Below are 9,425 nucleotides of genomic sequence, written 5' to 3'. Positions count from 1 at the left end.
GTGGAGCTCATAAATCAAACATTCAGTCACAGTGTAGCAGATGCCCTGCAGTACTGCAATGAAGAGCTGCACCTTCCTCAGTTCCAGGGGTGTGAGGAGTCCGTTCAGTTCATTCACAGTCTTCTTGAACAAGGCAGTTGTTCTGAGAGATACAAAATAATAAATAAAATGAATTAAAAGGAATTTGAGAGGCATCTTATTCTTGTTAGGGTAAATGACATGTGAATAATACAGTGTTGGGCAAGCTACTTCGAAATGTTAGTGAGCTAAACTATCAGTTACTCTGCCATGAATAAAACACTAAACAAAACTACCACCCAGGCAAATGTATTAGTAGCCTAACACAAACACAGCAGTAGGCTAGTTCACTACATAGGAAGCTACTTTAAATTGTGCTAATTTCACGACAAGAAAAGTGTAGCTTGTCTGGCTAAGCTACTTGATAAATAAAGAAGTTGAGCTATTGAAAAGTTACTTTATTCAGGAAATAGTGAGGCTACCACCAACACACTTAGGCTACAAGTAGCAGCTAGCGATTGCCCAATAGTCTGTGCCACTTGTGTAAAATTCGCCGGGCAAATCTAGTACGATTTATTTCTACAATAGCCTTCTTGTGTCAGTTGTAATCTAAGTCAGTGTTATGTAATATGACTTATCAAGTCTCAGTTCATAGCCGGGTGAACACCGAGTAAACATAGCCTAGCTAGATGGCTACGATTTTCCTACAATATCAAAGATTGCTCCTTCTCAGCTCTGGTAATTTTCTATTCACAAAATACAACCAATAGTACGGTTATGTTAAATCTTACTTGTGAAAAGTAAATCCCCCGAGTATGGTCCGCCGATTTGAGAAGGAACATGCTGCACAGTGCTGTCATCTTGTGTCTTCTGCTGCAACGCAACGAGGAGTATGACCGGTCTAAGATGGCGGCCGCATTTCTTGTTTCCAGCAGCCAATGCGGCGTCTATGTATATTATGTCTATGCTCTCCAAGGTCTTTATGCTCTCTCCTGGTTGACCAATGCCTACCCTGCAACGTGGTTTGTTTGTACACATCACTTGAATTCATGAAACACATGAATTTTACTTCAAATGTTAATAGAAAGAATTGTCAGTGTGATTTATTGATGTGTTCCCTACATGCATTTAAAATAAATGATTCATCAATTCAGTATCTGAATATATTTGATTGCTATTTTTCAACTGGGTCAGAGTTTGTGGAAATTAGAAAATTGTAGTTCTGGATGGTAAACATTAATCTCAGTTTAGCATTATTTTTGTGGGGATGAGTCATCAGGTAGTAAATAAACAGTACAAACCAGTGGTCCATTTTTCTGGCTGGAAGATAGTTTGACTTAAAAAATAAATAAATAAATAATATCTCTGATTATTATTGCATTTGATATAACCTCAGCTAACAATTGGTGTTGGGAAACGGCAACATTGCTAAATGACCATAGGGCCACGTTGCTCAAGTCACCAAATGGCAACGTTACCAAATGACCATAGCACCACGCTATGCCACGTTATTTAGACCACTAAATGGCAACGCTGCCAAATGACCATAGGGCCACGCGCGGCCACGTTGCTCAAGTCACCAAAATGGCAACGCTACCAAATGACCATAGCACCACGCTGCGCCACGTTATTTACACCACCAAAATGGCAACGCTACCAAAATGACCAGAGGGCCAATGCTTATGGCCACGCTGCTCAAGTCACCAAATGGCAACGCACTTAAATGACCAAAGCGCCACGCTATGCCAATGCTATTTACACCACCAAATGGCAACGTTACCAAATTACCATAGGGCCACGTTATGGCCACGTTGCTCAAGTCACCAAATGGCAACGTTACCAAATGACCATAAGCCCACGTTGTGGCAACGTTGCTCAAGTCACCAAATGGCCACTTCATAGTGGCAACGTTGTGGCCACATAGCAGGAAGGTTGCCAGAATGTTAGTTGGCCGTGACCAACTGGCAACTTATAGGCAACGTGGCTGTTTAGTTGTGTGTTAGCTGGTTCGCCGGTGATCCAAGCAGAGACGAGAACGTGTGTGTGTGTCAGTGTAAGTGCAGTTGACGTTACTCACGACCGATCACTCAGAACCGGGAGATTCCGCTCAGTCCTGACACAGAGGAATCGGAGGCAGCTATGTCCCAGCTAGCCGAGGATGCGACTCCGGTGGAGGATATTGCTGCAGTCAGCCTGCAGTGCACACCTCAACAGCAGCAGCGGGTAGTTGGCGGTTGGCACTCCGGTGGGCTCAGCACCGAGGCAAACGCAGTCGCCCTTAGGTCTGGCTCCGTGGGCCCAGCACCAAGGGCTAATAAATCGAGTCCGCTCGAAGGAGAATGCAACAGGAGCTAGCTAGCAGGTCAGCTACCCAGGTCAGATAGCTTCAGCTACAATAGCACTCATAGATATATGAATAGCACTGAACAAATAGCTAGTTAGACAAATAATAGCAGACCGGTAACTTAAAAGAGAAGGGGGTAAGGCACGACTGATGTTACGGAGTAAGTGGGCCTATGAACTTGTCCAATGGTCTCCACAAACTACAGGCAGCAAAGTATCCTCTCTCTCTCCAGTGCAAACCCGACCGTGACTGACGAGCCTTCTCCTCTCTGAGGAGATGGAACCTTCCCATTCCCCCGCATTTTTTGGGGCATAAACAAATAACAAATAATCATTGGCTGCTTAAACAATTCAAATAAAAGCAAAACAAACAAAGACATTTGATTGGTGCACATGTATAGAATGTTGTAAATCACAGAAGCAAGTAAATTACAAAGCATTCTGGTACATGGAGTAAATTCATACAGTAACAAAAGGGTAGTACAAGGTTATTAAGCATACTGAAAAACGTCAATTTTGCAGGTGCTTACATACATATATTGAGTGCTTTATGTACCCATTAATCAACAGTGGTGCAACACAGGCTTTAAAGAAGGAGTCTAACGTTGCATGGTCTTTACTGTCGCGGTGTTGGCACAGTGTAGTTTGCTGCTAGCATGTAGTCTAACATCTGCCTCTCCTCCGTGAAAAACACCAAACTCTCTTCTACACACTTTGGAGAATGCTTTCATCTCGTTGCTTAAGGCTTTGTCAATCCACGGGTACCTCCCCACCCACTCTTCCCGGTACCTGCATAGTCGCTTTTGCTTTTTAGCGGCGTGTTGTTGGGGTTCCGGTACATCAGCCATGTCAAGGAATGAATGAAAATTAGCTAAAATCAGTGCATATTCGCGCCTAATTATAGAACGTCAAAAAAGAAACAAAGTAGCCAGGGCTGCATCCAGACACTTAGCTGCCGTCGGGGGGTGCATGCAGTCGACTCAACCTCTCTACGGACCGTTTTTAATGTTTATCAGAAAATAATAAGTATTCTGATTTGAGTATAAATTTCGGAACAATTAGGGCCGGATTCTAGCCTAGAAATCTAGACGCGCCCCTAGCGGCATTAAAATGTAGGGTCTGGGCACTCACCGTTCGCAGTGCTCAGTCCGAGGGGCCGGATAATCAGTTGTCTTTCAAATTCCCTCTGCACGCAATAGGACAGCGGCAGCGCTATGAGTCCCATGCGTTTCCCACCAGCGGAGCTAGTTGGCTATTTCAAACGTTTGCCAACATAATAAAAGCTTAACTCGTGTCACACTGTTCGCCAGCAGCAACATCCATCTTATTTGTTTTCAAGTAGCAAGGAATTCAAGCCAAACCGTTGCGACTCTGGCATCAATCATTATGTTAAGCCCACCTAACGACTCTATACACGATTTCAATGGCCTGATTAGGTTTCGATTTCTGGAGCTCACAAGCCAACAGAGAGTTACTAGACTAGCCCTGGCAGCAAATTAATTTGCTGCCGCTAGGGGCGCGTCTAGATTTCTAGGCTAACAGATACGTGCAGAGCGAAATCTTACGTATGCAGAGGCAACTAAAGTGGTCAACGAACAGAAGATAGAAAAGCTCTGTAGTGAGTTATATGCAGGAAAGGGGTAGATTATTATGTGGTAGAACTCAATACAGAAAAATTGGTACTGTTTGTAGCATATGTGATCAATTGTTCTGAACAAGCAAAAACAAAAACTGAAAGAATAAAGATAATAATGAAAGCGGCATGTAAGTTTTTGTTCAAGGTGAGGTGAGTGAGGGAACATTGCATGCAGCTCTAGATCCACCATGTTAATTTTGCAATGGAATGCTAGGAGTCTTGTATTGTATTGTATACATCCAGGACACTTGGCTTAAGTCTGTTTTAGACTTTGTGATAAAGGGGTATATAAGTTTAAGAAGGGATAGATTAGAGCAGCGGTCCCCAACCACCGGGCCGCAGGACATTCCTAACCGGGCCGTAGCCTACGACATGAGTTAAAAAAAAAAATGCATGCAAGCTAAACTAAATTTAATCACAGTAATGTCACGTTTTTACATGGCATAGGCCTATATGCAGTTGTTTGATTGCACGCATGTTTGCATTTTGCAAGGTCTATTTTCTTACGTCTGTCTGTCCCGCCTTCAACACTTTTACATATTGCCTTCAGAAGCCTCTTTTACATATTGCTGCGAAGCCTCAGGTGAGCTCACTTCACTTGATCAGTTCTTGGCGAACGGTAGTGTCACACGAAGTTAGCTAAACTGCTAGAATGAGCAACAAAAAACAAGCATCTTTAGCAGGTCACTGGCCAGAGTGTTTGAGTTGCGAGAGCCGCTGCAGAGATTTCTTACAGAAAAAAAAGTCACTGTTAGCTGCACATTTTAGTGATGAGGACTGGGTGTCAAAACTCGCTACCTGTGTGACATATTCGGGTTGCTTATTGACCTCAACCTGTCACTCCAGGGAGAATGACGACTGTCTTTAAACTGGCAGATAAAGTCGCTGCATTTAAAGCCAAGCTTGATTTGTGGGGACGACGAAAGTGGACCGGGTGTATTTGATATGTTCCAAACAGTAGTGGGGTTTGGGGAAAGACTGAGGCAGGGCCCTTTCTCTCGCAGCTGGTGCGCCGATCACCTTGTTGCGCTTTCAAATGAGTTTGAGCGTTAGCCTACTTCCCATCCTCCCAAAGATCCACGGCAAACCAATGAGTGGATCCGCAACCCATTTGTCAATATCCCCGAATCGTCCTAACTTGTCAGCGCAGGAGGAAGAGCAGTTGATCGAATTGCAAATGACGGTGGTCTTAAGAGTGTGTATAAGAAACCTCTCTGGCGGGTTTTGGATCAAAACCAAAGCAGAATATCCCGAGATAGCCGTAAAAGCGCTGAAAACGTTTCCCACCACGTATCTATGCGAGGCCGGGTTTTCGGCAATGACTGCAAAGTTGCGCAATCGACTGGACATTTCAAACACACTGAGGGTGTCACTGTCTTCCATCACCCCCAGATGGAAGCTTCTTGTTGCAGGAAAACAAGCAGGGCTCCCACTGATTATATTCGTAATGCACGTTTAGTTCCCATGTTTTGTTCCCATATTTTGTTAAGCATGTTCACACTTATAGATGTAGTAAGTTGTTTAATATTCATAGTTCATATTGTTCAATTTTCACTTCTTCAAGTTCACGTTTTTCACAAGAGATCATTACCTTCACTGTTCATACATAACTGGAGCTAGTTCTTTTCAAGTAATGCATGCACAACACATATGGAACATGGAACCCCGAACCGCAAGGCCGGTCCGTGATAAAAAAAATAGGAATCAAACCGGTCCATGGTACATAAAAGGTTGGGGACCCCTGGATTAGAGGGAAATGGTGGAGGGTGTGCTATATTTATAAGACAAGGTTTACAATATAGAGAGTTAAGGAAGGGAAATGAGTGGGAGTTTATTGCAGTGGAGGTATGGACAAGTGAGGGAAGTGTTAACATAATTATACTGTTATTCCAAGGCATTTTATTACAGTTTATGGAAATGCACTGTACTGTTCTTCCTAGGCTTCTTCTTATTACAGTGCATGAAAATGCACTGTACTGTTATTCCAAGGCATTTTATTACAGACTGTACTGTTCTTCCTAGGCTTCTTATTCTTATGCTTCTTCTTATTACAGTGCATGAAAATGCACTGTACTGTTCTTCCGAGGCTTCTTCTTCTTATTACAGTGCATGAAAATGTACTGTACTGTTGTTCCTAGGCTTCTTATTAGAGTGCATGAAAATGCACTCTACTGTTATCCGAATTCTTCTTATTACAGTGCATGAAAATGCACTGTACTGTTCTTCCTAGGCTTCTTCTTATTATAGTGCATGAAAATGCACTATACTGTTCTTCCAAAATTTCTTATTACAGTGCATGGAAATGCACTGTACTGTTCTTCCTAGGCTTCTTCTTATTACAGTGCATGAAAATGCACTGTACTGTTCTTCCTAGGCTTCTTATTACAGTGCATGAAAATGCACTGTACTGTTCTTCCTAGGCTTCTTCTTATTACAGTGCATGAAAATGCACTGTACTGTTATTCCAAGGCTTTTTCTTCTTCTTCTTCTTCTTCTAATCCAGTTAATGCAGCTTAAACCGTTTAACGAGAAACTTCATTCAAACTATGTTACGTGGGTCTTACTTAGGACATGTGGGCTTTGTATTTTTCAACTTTGTAACTTTCATACTTTTTAAACTATTAATTAAAAACTAGTCAAAATTTCCCCATAGACTTAACATGGGCTGATGACATCACAATAGAGCCGTTAAGCAATTAGAATCCTATGGCAGGTGTTCGGCCACCTGGACCAACTGCCAGTCTCAGGCTTTAAGCATACAAACTGGCCCTATTAAGACTACACATCCTGTTCAACTGCTTCCTCTGCCAAAAACTGTTTAAAAATAAAAGTCCTCACTACAATATTTCACTGTTAAACAATTTAACCCTTTAAACTACTGAACTTTTTAACTGTTCAGCCATTGTAACTGTTACTTGTCATCAACTATGACTCCTACCCACTGTAGCTAGTTAGCTAAGTTAGCTAAGTCACATGGTTAAAGATAGTTAGCATGCAAAGATGTTAGCATGCTAATTAGCATTTTTAGCAAAACTGCTTAAAATGATTAGCTAAGTTAGCTAAGTCACATGGTTAGCATAGTTAACATGCTAGCATGTTAGCATGCTAGTTAGCATTTTTAACAAAACTGTTAAAAATGATTAGCTAAGTTAGCTAAGTAACATGGTTAAGATAGTTAGCATGCTAGTTAAATTTTTAGGAAAACTGCTAAAAAAGTGATTAGCTAAGTTAGCTAAGTCACATGGTTAACATAGTTAGCATGCTAAAGATGCTAGTTAGATTTTTAGCAAAACTGCTTAAAATGATTAGCTAAGTCACATGGTTAAGATAGTTAGCATGCTAACATGTTAGCATGCTTGGTTAGCATTTTTAGCAAAACTGCTTAAAATGATTAGCTAAGTCAGCTAAGTAACATGGTTAACATAGTTAGCATAATTAGCATGTTAACATGCTAGTTAAGATAACTGCTAAAAAATAATTAGCTAAGTTAGCTAAGTCACATGGTTAACATACTTAAGATTTTAACATTGTTAGCATGCTAGTTAGCATAGTAACTTGGTTAACATTATTATCTTTGTTAATATAGTTAGCATAACTGCTAGCAAACATTAGAGCCATTCCAAGTGTCAGTTATCGTCAACTATCTACCTAAATAATTTAACCATTTAAACTATCCACTTATTTAACCGTTCAATCATTCCAACTATATTAAACCTTATCTACCAAGTAAATTATTTACCTATATAAACTATCCACCTATTTAACTGTTGAGTCATTCCAACTATATTAAACCTCATCTACCTAGCAACCAATATAGTTTGTTTTTACTCTGTATGATATTTGACATCATATTTTTTGCATTTTCATGCACTGTATTTCCTTCAGGAAATGCTTTTCTAGTTCTTATTATTTTTCTTCTTCTAACGCACTTAATGCAGCTTCAACCGTTTAACGTAGAAACTTCATTCAAACTATGTTACGTAGGTCTTACTTGGGACATGGGTGCTATGTATTTTTCAGCTTTGTAACTTTTATACTTTTTAAACTATTAATTAAAAACTAATCAAAATTTCCCCATTGACTTAACATTATGATTATGACATCACAATACGGCCGTTAAGCAATTAGAATCCTATGGCAGGTGTTCGGGCCACCTGGACCAACTGCCAGTCTCAGGCTTTAAGCATACAAACTGGCCCTATTAAGACTACACATCCTGTTCAACTGCTTCCTCTGCCAAAATCTGTTTCAAAATAAAAGTCCTCACTATAATATTTTACTGTTAAACAATTTAACCCTTTAAACTACTGAACTTTTTTACTGTTTAGCCATTGTAACTGTTACTTGTCATCAACTATGACTTCTACCTACAGTCACATGGTTAGCATAGTTAGCATGCTAGCATGTTAGCATGCTAGTTAGCATTTTTAGCAAAACTGCTTAAAATGATTAGCAAAGTTAGCTAAGTCACATGGTTAGCATAGTTAGCATGCTAGTTAGCATTTTTAGCAAAACTGCTTAAAATGATTAGCAAAGTTAGCTAAGTCACATGGTTAACATAGTTAGCATGCTAGCATGTTAGCATGCTAGTTAGCATTTTTAGCAAAACTGCTAAAAACGATTAGCTATGTTAGGTAGGTAATGTGGTTAGCATGTTAGCATGCTAGTTAACATTTTTAGCAAAACTGCTAAAAATGATTAGCTAAGTAACGTGGTTAGCATAGTTAGCATGCTAGCATGTTAGTTAACATTTTTAGCAAAACTACTAAAAATGATTAGCTAAGTAACGTGGTTAGCATAGTTAGCATGCTAGTGTGTTAGCATGCTAATTAACATTTTTAGCAAAACTGTTAAAAATGATTAGCTAAGTAACATGGTTAACATAGTTAGTATGCTAGTTAGCATAACTACTAAAAAGGATTAGTTAAGTTAGCTAAGTAACATGGTTAGCATAGGTAGCATGCTAACATGTTAGCATGATAGTTAGCATTTTTAGAAAAACTGCTAAAAATAATTAGTTAAGTTAACTAAGTACAATACGGCCATTAAGCAATTAGAATCCTATGGCAGGTGTTCTGGTCACCTGGATCAGCTGCCAGTCTCAGGCTTTAAGCATACAAACTGGCCCTATTAAGACTACACATCCTGTTCAACTGCTTCCTCTGCCAAAAACTGTTTCAAATTAAAATTTAACCCTTTAACCCTTTGCAGACTGTGCCGAACATTCCATTTTTTCATTCTCGATGGCCTTATGGCACAAAAAAAAGGCTTATTGTACGATTATGCTACATGACAAAGATACAATATACCCACCACTCTAATCAGGAGAAATAGCCCTTTCAAATGGTATAAAATATAATTAATAAGTTTGAGGAGAACATACATAATTTTTAAAAAATATCTTTAAAATTCAACCCCAAAAAACACG

This window comes from Alosa alosa, chromosome 15, assembly GCF_017589495.1.
Source record: "Alosa alosa isolate M-15738 ecotype Scorff River chromosome 15, AALO_Geno_1.1, whole genome shotgun sequence".
In the NCBI taxonomy this organism is placed as follows: Eukaryota; Metazoa; Chordata; class Actinopteri; order Clupeiformes; family Clupeidae; genus Alosa; species Alosa alosa.
The sequence above is the reverse complement of the archived record's forward strand: the minus strand, read 5'-3'. Positions refer to the sequence as shown.